Below are 10,773 nucleotides of genomic sequence, written 5' to 3'. Positions count from 1 at the left end.
CTTAACGATAATGGGAGGTAAACTCTTCTCTCCTCATGCAAACCACTCCACTGTTTTTAATCTACTGGGAACTCCATTGGTGCAGGGGGCCGTGGATCTAAGTGGCTTTCTGTTCTCTCAGACTTCACCTAGGAAGAAAATCACAAGCACCCCTGCGTTGGAACTTTCCCCTAGACTTACCTGGGCTTTCCATTATCAAATCCCTGCCAAGAACTTATCCCAGGAGGCGTGGATTCCTTCTCCAGCACCCATCAGCTGTGGTCATAGCCCCTCCCTCTAATCCACCTCCTACTACCAACCGACTGAACTTTTCTCTCTTTCTAATTAGTAAAATTTGCCACTTAAAGAAAGTAAACTTCAGCTACTTCCAAATTATTTGGATCATATACCTTGGTGATGCATTTGTTTATCAAATATTTACTGAGAATCTACTAGGTGTTAAGTATGCTCTAGGCACTTAGCATTTGTTAGAAAACAAAACATTAAAAATCTGTACTCATGAAGCTTAATACTAGAGGGAAGAGATGAACTAGAAACAAAAACTATGATATTTATTATTACATAATTACAATTAGCATATGTACAATAAGATTATATAACAGATGTACTGATTAAATTGTATATTAGAAGATGATACATGCTGTGGGGAAAAAAAATCCCAGTGCTAGAAGCTGAAAGCAAACTAATAAATGAGAATCTGTAGGTTGGGGCCATGACATTGGTATTTTCTTTTAAAGCTCCCCACTTTGAAGGTACAGCCAGACTTGAGAGCCTCTGCCTTATGTCCATGACAGCTATCACTATTGCTCTGTGGGAGTTCTTTTGTTGTATTCATTCAGTAATTCATTCAGTAAATATTTAGTGAGCACCTACTATTTTCTGTCATTGCTCTGGACACTGAAAATAAAGAAATGAAAAAAAGAAAGTCTTTACTCTCATGCTGTTCATATACCAGAAGATTATTTTTCCTTTTCATCATCTCATTTAATTCTCAAAACCTGCGTGTGCAGTGATCATTAGCATCCCCATTTCCCAGGTGAGAAAACTGAGCCTTGGTCAAGGTCAGAAACTACTAAGTGACAGAGCTAAGACTCACACTCAGGTCTGGAGGACTCAGAAAACCTCTCTTATAATAGCAATTCCCAGGGAAAGACCTTTATTCATGCTCATTTTCAATGCTTCATGATGGGTCTGTTTTATGATGTAATCTAATGTATTAAATTTGAACAGCTGAAAATTGTGTAACTGATTACATTCAGCTTCCATCACAAATTGCTAATTTGACTCACACCTGCTGATATGACACCTGGCGGGCTTAGAAGTAGGTGGGTGGTTAGGCCTCTCCCACATATGTGCTAACTAATTGGGTAAAATAAATGTTATTTTTAAATCTCAAATTGGCCATGACTTGTGATTAGGCAGACCACATAGCTCTCATCGCCTTACCTGTAGAACACCTGGAAATTGTTGTAATCAAACCTGGTGAATTCTGAAATCAATTTTCATTAAATCCCTTCATATATGAGATCATATATTTATAGGACATTCTAAATTTTGGGTCAGCACTTCATATTCAGTGCAACTATGAGTTATTTTAAAGACATTCTGGTATGAGCTGAACTGCATCAGCCTTGTCTCCTTAATTCACATGTTGAAGCTCTAACTCCCAGTACCTCAGAATGTGACTGGATTTGGAGATAGGCCCCTTAACTTAAAGGCCTTGGGGCCTTAGATGTCTTTAAGTTAAGGGCCCTATCTCCAAATACAGTCACATTCTGATTCAGTTAAAATGATTAAGTCACATTGTGATTAAGTTAAGGTGAGGCCATTAGGATGGGTCCTAATACAATCTGACTGGTGACCTTATGAGAAGAGGAAATTTGAAAACACAGAGACACCAGGAATGTGTGTGCACAAGACCATGTGAGGACACAGTGAGAAGGTGGCCATCTACAAGCCAAGGAGAGAGGCCTCAGGAGAAACCAGACCTGCTAACACCTTGGTCTTGAACTTCTGGCCACCAGAACTGTGAGAAAATAAATTTCTGTCTTTTAAGCCACCCAGTCTGTGGTATTTTGTTTTGGCAGCCCCAGAAACTAACACACATGCATAATACATTTAATTTAACAAAAAAATACCACTCTATCCCTGACATATCCTATTGAGAGATGTCATGGCCCTGTCTTCAAGGAATTTAGTCTCTTAGTACACATGGATGAGACATTTATAGAGTAACAGGAGGTCTAAGGCCAAAATGAGCAGGAGAGGAAGTAAGTGCTACTCCAAAAGGGTCAAAGCCAAGATGGACTAGCATTAGTCGAAGAAACAACAGAGTTTGAAAAGAAGGGAAGTGTTAAGGTAGGGAGGGGAAGTGGAATAAACAATAGTATGCACTTGATCCTGCAATCCCACTACTGAGGATCTACCCAAAGGAAAAAAAATCAATATGTCAAAGGGATACGAGCACTTATATGTTTATCACAACACTATTCACAACATCTATAATAGAGAATCAACTTAAGTGTCCACCAGTGGATGAACGGACGAAGAAAATATCGTATATATACTCAATGGAATACTGTTTGGCCATAAAAAAGAATGAAATCATGTCATTTGTAGCAACATGGATGGAACTGAAGGTCATTATCTTAAGCGAAATAAGCCAGGCACAAAAGACAAATATCACATGTTCTTTCTTACATGTGGAAGCCAAAAGGTAGACCTCACGTAGGTAGAGAGTGGCAATGCAGACAACAAAGGCTGGGAAGGGCCAGAGGAGGGGCAGGGGAAAGGAGAGCGCAGGAGGAAGCGCAGTGGGTTAAAGGGTATGAATGTATAGTAAGATAAAAGAATCAATTCAGTATTTGACAGCACAGTGGGATGACTATACTTCACAAAATAGATTGCATTAGGGTGAGGAACATGATGAACACTCTGATTGGATCACTATGCATTACATGCACGTAACAATTTTTCTCACATACTCCATAAATTCTCAGAAATAAAAAAAAAAAGAAAGAAAAGGGTGAGCTGAAAATAAAGAACAAAATACAGGTGAAGAGTATTTGCTTTGGAGCAGTCACTGCCACTTACTGGACATGTGACCCTCAGCAGTTGTCCTCACCGGGGATGTCAGGCGCACACTTGGGGTGTGGTGAAGCCTCACCATGACAGTGCTATAGGAGCAATTCACTGGCATGCATTAAGCACTCCATAAATGTACAGGAAGTCTGGGACAACAGTGAGGAGAAACTCAGAAACCAAAGAAAGACTAGGAAATAATGAAAGATAAGGGATGTCCTTGGTTGAAGATTTGAGACTAACCCCTAAATCCTCATGGAAAAAATGGTTTTCCCTAAAAAGAACATTTTACTTCCAAATTGACAATACATCAATATAATAATATTAAGCTGACATTTGCAGAGCACTCTGTGTGCCCAGTTTTAAACACTCCATCTATATTAACTGTTATATACTCATTGCAGCACTAGTCACAATAACTAAGATACAGAATCAACCTAAGTGTCCATCAATGGATAAATGATCAAAGGACATAGGTAGGTCTGATCAGAATTATTCCCACTTTATAGATGAAGAAATTGAAGTAGAAAAAGGTGAAGTAATTGGCCACAATTGCACAGTTAGTAACATTCAAGCACAGGCGATCCTGCCCCAGAGCCACCACTCCACCCACACACTCACACCCACATTCTCCTCAAAGGCACATGCAATGCTCTGTCCTGCCAAACGCTCAGAACCCTCTCGACTTAGTAAGAAGGAAACTGAGGCACAGAGAGGGGACTTGACTAAGTAAATCAAAATTGCATAGCAGGCAAGTGGCTAAGCCAGAACTTAGAATCCTGCCTGTAGCCCCATGCCCTTCTCTGCTCTTCCCTGGCTCTTCTCAGAAGATGTGAAACTGGGACTTTCAGAAATTGTCTTATTTTGGTGGGGAGGGGGGCGGAATACATACTCTATAACCTTCCCAAAGAATTCTGTTCCCTTTCACCAAACTCTGGGCACTTCCTACTTCTCCATATGACTCCTGGGAAAGAAAGAAAGAAAATGAAAAAGAAAAGAAAAGAAAGAGAGAGAGAGGAAGGGAAGAAGGGAGGAAGGGAGGAAGGAAGGAAGGAAGGAAAAAGTGAATGAACTTGAAGGAAGGAAAAAGTGAATGAACTTTCAAAACATAAATTCTACAACTACAGGGAGGAAAAGAAATTTTAAATACAGTTTTTCTTATGTATTCATAATAAAAATTAATGTTACTAAGGCCTTGATATGCACCGAGCACAATAAGTGCATATTTTCATTTAATTCTCACACCAACCCTCACAGATAGATGCCATTATTATGACTATGTTAGAGATGAGGAAGCTTAGGATCGGGGTGAAATAACCTGTCTAAGTCTTAAATGTTGCCAGTGGCAAAGCAGGGAGACTCATGAATGAAGCAGGTCAGACCTCAGGGCGTACCCTCCTCACTCCACACTTCACTACCTCACACTCGAGCTCCTGTGTACTTCCTTCCACTCATGCTATTCCATCTCCACGCTTTCTTTTTTTGGAGACAGAGTCTCACTCTGTCTCCCAGAATAGAGTCCAGTGGCACAATTTCAGCTCACTACAACCTCTGCCTCTGGGTTCAAGCGATTCTCGTGCCTCAATACTCGGTCCGAGTAGCTGGGACCACAGATACGTGCCGCCACGGCCAGCTAATTTTTTGTATTTTTAGTAGAGATGGGGTTTCACCAGGTTAGCTAGGCTGGTCTTGAACTCCTGGCCTCAAGTGATCTATCTGCCTTAGCCTCTCAAAGTGCTAGAATTACAGGTATGAGCCATCGCGCCCAGCCCCACCTTCACACTTGAATGACATCCCCCACCCTGTCTAAATCCTAATCATGTTCAAAGCACCAGTTCTCATCTTCCCTGCCACGCCTGCAGTCCTGTACACCAGAACACAAGCATCAGAATCACCTAGAGTGGCTGGCAAAAATATAGATTCCCATGCCCCACCGCCTAATTTAGTGGAGTATACAGTAGGAGAGTGGGGCTCAAATCTGCATTTTAAGAAGGTCACTAAGGGATGCTGAAGTTCATTAATGTTTGAGCAATTGGACCACATGACATTGCATGAAATTTGTATACTAATTACATATTGACCCAGAGGGCATTTGGAGTCTGGCAAGAATTGTACCAGCTCTAACTAGGTCCAGTCACAAAGACAGCTGTTTGGCATTTTCCATAAAAGCAAGATTATAGATGCTCATTAGGCTCATAGGTTAGCTAACCAAAGTTAGGTTATTCATCATATGGCTTAACTATGGAACTGAGCTTTGGTATGACTAACTAAAGAAACACTAGGTACAGAACACAAAGAAAGAGAGAACATGGTGGCTTGTAAAACAATTATCCTGGGGTTCACATTTACTGCACATTTAGGAGTCAAAAAGTATCAATACCCTTATGGCATTTCCATTCCAAACATAATGATGAGCAGTATAAGAAAGAAAAATGGATACCAGACATTTAAATCAAGCTCTGTAAGAAGCCACTTCTAAAAGCCAGGTGGCTAATTCAAATTAGAACACATTTTGTTTCTTTTCTGAATAACAAGGAGGAGCAGAACAGACACATTTTCAATGGCATTTATAAAGCATTGATTTCCTTTTCTCTATAAGCCAGGGATGCTTCATTCACTTCATAGATACCAGCCTGAATATGAACGTGATTAACAGTGATGATTTGGTAAGAGGCGTGTTTAGAGCAAAGCAGCTTCTTCAGCACTAACCAGCATTTATTGAGCACCTACTATCCATAGGGCATACAATGAAATGGAAATTTTAAAAATCTTTAGGCTCTAGCCATGGAGACCTAAGGGTAACTGTACGCAGGAAGGATGAAAGAATGATTACGCTGAGTACTAAGAGCAGATCCTGAAGTGCTTGGGAAATTTCTACAGTCAGTCTACCCAAAAGAATCATAAAAACACTAGAACATAAGTTTTCCTTAACTGCCACATCAACCAGCAGGGTTTGACGGGCAGGAACTATATTCTCCTGGCTGTCCTTCTAGCTCTCCAGAGCAACATACTTGAACAAACAGCTCCTGGCCCAGTCTATGGCTCCAGATAATTTCAGGAAAAAAGATTCCATGCACTCCCTGTTACACTTTTAAAATTCTTATCAATTTAAAACATATATAGGTATTATAAATTCAATGTGATCTTAAAATAAGCAGTAATTAACATAGCAGTATCTACATTCTACAAATATCTAAAAAGTAGTTAAGCTGTGTGAGGCTGGGTGCAGTGGTTGACACCTATAATCCTAACATTTTGGGAGGCTGAGGTGGTAGGATCCCTTGAGACCTGGAGTTCAAGACCAGCCTGGGAAACTTGTCTCTCCAAAAAAATTTTTAAAGCTGGACACAGCGTCATACACAGGTAGCCCCAGCTACTTGGGAGGCTGAGGTAAAAGGATTCCTTGAGCCCAGGAGTTTGAGGCCGCAGTGAATCAACACTGCGCTATTGGACTCCAGTCAGGTTGACAGAGAGAGAGAGACCCCGTCTCTAAAAAGTGTGGTTTATTCAGTCCACAGGCAATGCTCAATGCACTTAGGAATCTGAAGAACACTTTAATACTTTCAAGGGCCCAGAGCAGAGGGCTGCACCTCACAAGCTGACATCTCTTGTCCCAGCCTTTTATCTCCAGGGTTTTCCTCCCAGACTCTTCTTAACTAGGTCTGTGGAAAGAGGTCCCCAGTGCCCCGGCAAAAGCAGAGAGGTTAGACCAGTCAGGAAAAGAGAAACTAACGTTCGATTTCTGCAGATGGTTTACAGCAGCATTTTTGAAAGCTTTCAGTATCTTCACCGAGTTTAGAATAGGGGACTGAACCTAGACTGTCTCAAAGCAACCACCTGATTCTCTGTGACGATGTGATTTCACCTCAGAAGACACCATGACTGGCATAACATGGAAGTTGTAAAAGGATGAGGCAAAAAAAAAAAAAAGCATTATTACGTAGGTCATAAATGTCCAATTCTCTCTAAGGGAGGTAAGTATTGTCCTTAGGAATATTTACCTTATAAAACTGTGGGCAGCAGAGAAGTGGTATGAAGCAGCTCATTCTCAAGGTTTATTCCTCAAAAGTCAAACATGATTTCAGTTTGGGGTCATCCACCAAGCATGAAGGTTGTGGATAACACTATTATTAATATTCCATAAATTCTTTATACAGTACTCAGTGGAAAATCATCATTTGTAATATTTATCTGGTGCTTGAATGAGAACATGCGATAATATGACAATTCAATTTTCTACTTTGACATTTCAAATATGACCGAGTCATGATAATCAATCAGTAACACATCTATCATCTACATGAAGCCAATTATGCGCCAATAATCAGTGAAATTTTGAATTTGTAACCTAGACCTGTGTGCAGTAGCTGATGGTGAAGGTGGAGACATTTGCTATAATTATGCTGTTATTCCTTCTAACAAAATGTTTTATACCTGAAAGGGCAGGCAGTGCTTTTAAAACCTCGATTCCAGTCTGGCTCTTTATTACAAATTGGCGTTTGAATCATAAGCTCTTTAGAAGGGCAATGTGAGGTGCAGTCATAGAAGACGGCATAAGTCCATGACTCTGGAATTGGCTCGACTGTGGTTCAAATCCTGGCTCTGCAGTTATTAACGAAGTAACCTTGAGCAAGAGATTTAAGCTCTCTCAGTGTCAGTTTCTCTATCCATAAAGGGAATGCTCACAACTACCTTACAGGGCTATGGAAAGGTTCACCATGATAGTTCCTGCACAATAAGCAGAAACCATCATAACCAAAGGAACATGATCAAAACTTAAAAACTGAGACCATGTTTTTAAAACAATGATTTTTAAACTTCTTATATAGGCTGGGCACAGTGGCTTACGCCTTTAATCCCAGCACTTTGGGAGGCCAAGATGGGTGGATCACCTGAGGTCAGGAGTTTCAGACCAGCCTGGCCAACATGGTGAAACCCGTCTCTTCTAAAAATACAAAAATTAGCTGGGCGGTAGCAGGCACCTATAATCCCAGCTACTTGGTAGGCTGAGACAGGATAATCACCTGAACCCGAGAGGCGGAGGTTGCAGTGAGCAGAGATAGTGCCATTGCACTATAGCCTGGGCAAAAAGAGCAAAACTCCATTTCAAAAAAAAAAAAAAAAAAAAAAAAAAAAACTCCATTTCAAAACAACAGTGAAAAAAAAAAAAAAAAAAAACTTCCTATATAGGTGAATCAGTGTTAAGAGAAGAGAAATATTTAAAACGTAGCACCCATTATAATCAAGTATCTTTTAAAATATTCTGATTACTAGACAACAATTATATGCACTATTTTAATAATATCGTAAAATGGTTGCACTTTGTTCTCTGTTTATTGCACTCTGAAATTCCATGTTAGAATTATAGGCATATAAACCAAGGCTATTAAGAATGCCTGGTAAAAGCACTTACTGATGCATCATTTAGCCTGTATTTTGTCTTTGGAGGAGAGACATCCAAATGACTGCCTCTTTCAAATGTCACCCAGATACATACTGTTCATTTGAGACCATCTAAATTGTGGGTGCGTGTGCATGTGCATTTTAACTCAACTTTCCACGGCACTCCACAGAAAGTTTACATCCCCTCTGAGACAATTGAGAACACCATCTGGGACAATTGAAAATACAGTCTGGGACTCAGATGAATTAGGATATTGCCAATTGCATAATATGCATCACCATGGGAAGCTTCCCATGAGCCTCTTCTCTGGTCCCAAATAGTGGGCCTCAGACCTCATGGGACTACAGAGTTATTTCCAGAGATTCTCGAATCTGTATGAGCACAGTCATTTGCTGTGTGCAGACTACATACAGCATATTATCACACATAGATGCGTGTTTCAGATATCTATTACTGTGTCGCAATCCCCCCCCCCCAAAATTGACCAAAACAAAATCTATTCTTCTCTCCTAATTCTGTGGGTGGATTGGTGTTTCCACTGCTCCACACGGTACTGGCTAAAGTGCTGGGATGGCAACAGTCATCAGGGACTTGGCTGGGCTGGGACATCCAAGATGGCATGCTCATACAACTGCCTATTGTTGGTTCTTAGTGGGAAGCTCAGCTGAGGCGGTCAACCACAACACCTATATGTGGATTTTCTATGTATGTGGGGCTTCTCACAGTGGCTAGGTTGCAAAAAGATAGCACCCAAAAAGGAAGTATTTTTAAAAGCCAAATGGAGGCAGCAAGGTTTCTTACGCCCTAGCCTTGGAAACCACACAGTGTCATTCTATTGCTCAAAACATTCATAGGGCCAGCCTGTGATTCAAGGGGAGGGCAATTAGATCTCACATCTCAATGGGAGTTCTGCTATGTTCCACGTGTCTTTCAATGTGTAATTGATAAAATACAAATTTATTGATGGGCATATTGGATTTTTAGTAAATTTCAATCATTAAATATTTTTTCAATTGACTCATAAAAGTATAAAAGCAATCTAACAAGATGATTAAGCATTCAAGCTCTGCAGTTAGATGGGTCTGAATTTAAATCCCTATACCTATCGGCTGTGTAACCAGGGGAACATCATTAAGCCTCAGTTTCTCCACATCCAAATCAGCAGTAGAAACAGACTTCCCAGAGCAGTTCTAAAGATTGCATAAGAAAATGCAGGGCAGATGCTTAGCACTCCAGATAAGTTAGCTCTTACAGTTGCTGTGATGCCAGGAGGCTGCTCCTGCCGACCATCCTCCCTCCTCTACCTGCCTTCCTGATCCCATTCTTCCCCTCACTTCATGTGCTGTTTACATAAATGAATTGGTTGGCTACGATGCCCAGCATGTGCTGTGGCTGGAAAGTGTCTATAGCTAGAAACTCACTGGAAAGATCTATTTTAGCACTTGCTTATGCATAATATTCAATAATCACAAACATATTTTAAGGGGCAAAATGTTGATAGAAGAAAAGGGAAAAACTAAAAAAGTAGCCCTATTATAATAAAGCATTTTTTAAAAACTTTTCTTAAATCCCATTGCCTGACAAGTCAGGAGCTAATCCCTACTTACTTTAGTAATCACAGGTGATGATTTAGTTCTGGCCTACGTGCCATGTTTCTTGGGACAAAACTGACTGAGCAGCAGAATCCAAGGACTGCAGTGCATAAAAAGTTAAAAGTAGTATCTGAGTGCACAGTGGTTAGAGTAGGTCTCAAGACAAGGGTAGCAGGGCAACACAGAGCAGATAACCAGGAACCAAACGAATCAGCCTGTGTGCTTAGGGTAATAAGCAAGAGCAGATTAATTAAATGGGGTAGAGGGGACGGGTAGGAAATTCAACTGGATGGAAGTCAGAGTTCAAATCTCAGAAGCAGCAGAAGGTCACAGAAAGAATTCTGCAGCTTCCCTGGGGCTGTTCCCCTTACTGTCTGTTCCAAGCAACTCTTTCTCACCTGGAGAGGCAAATGGCACTATGTAGCTTCTGATCCAAGTTCAGTCCAACATAGTCCAAGTTTAGCCCAGTGAAGTTAGTGGTAACCTGAGAGCTTAATGAAGATTTTAAAGTGAGAATTTTGCTGAATTCAAATATTTTCTCAGAAGGAAGGAAGGAAGTTCTATGTCCCTGGGCTATTCAAGTGACTATATCATCAAGAATGAACTGGCCCTCCATACACAATGTATGTGGAAGCCAACAAGAGTTCTCCACATGAGAGGAGCTATGGGATCTTTTTTTTTTTTTTTTTTTTTTTT

This window comes from Cebus imitator, unplaced genomic scaffold (genome assembly GCF_001604975.1).
Source record: "Cebus imitator isolate Cc_AM_T3 unplaced genomic scaffold, Cebus_imitator-1.0 Scaffold2, whole genome shotgun sequence".
Classification (NCBI taxonomy): domain Eukaryota; kingdom Metazoa; phylum Chordata; class Mammalia; order Primates; family Cebidae; genus Cebus; species Cebus imitator.
This window is presented reverse-complemented; position numbering follows the sequence as displayed.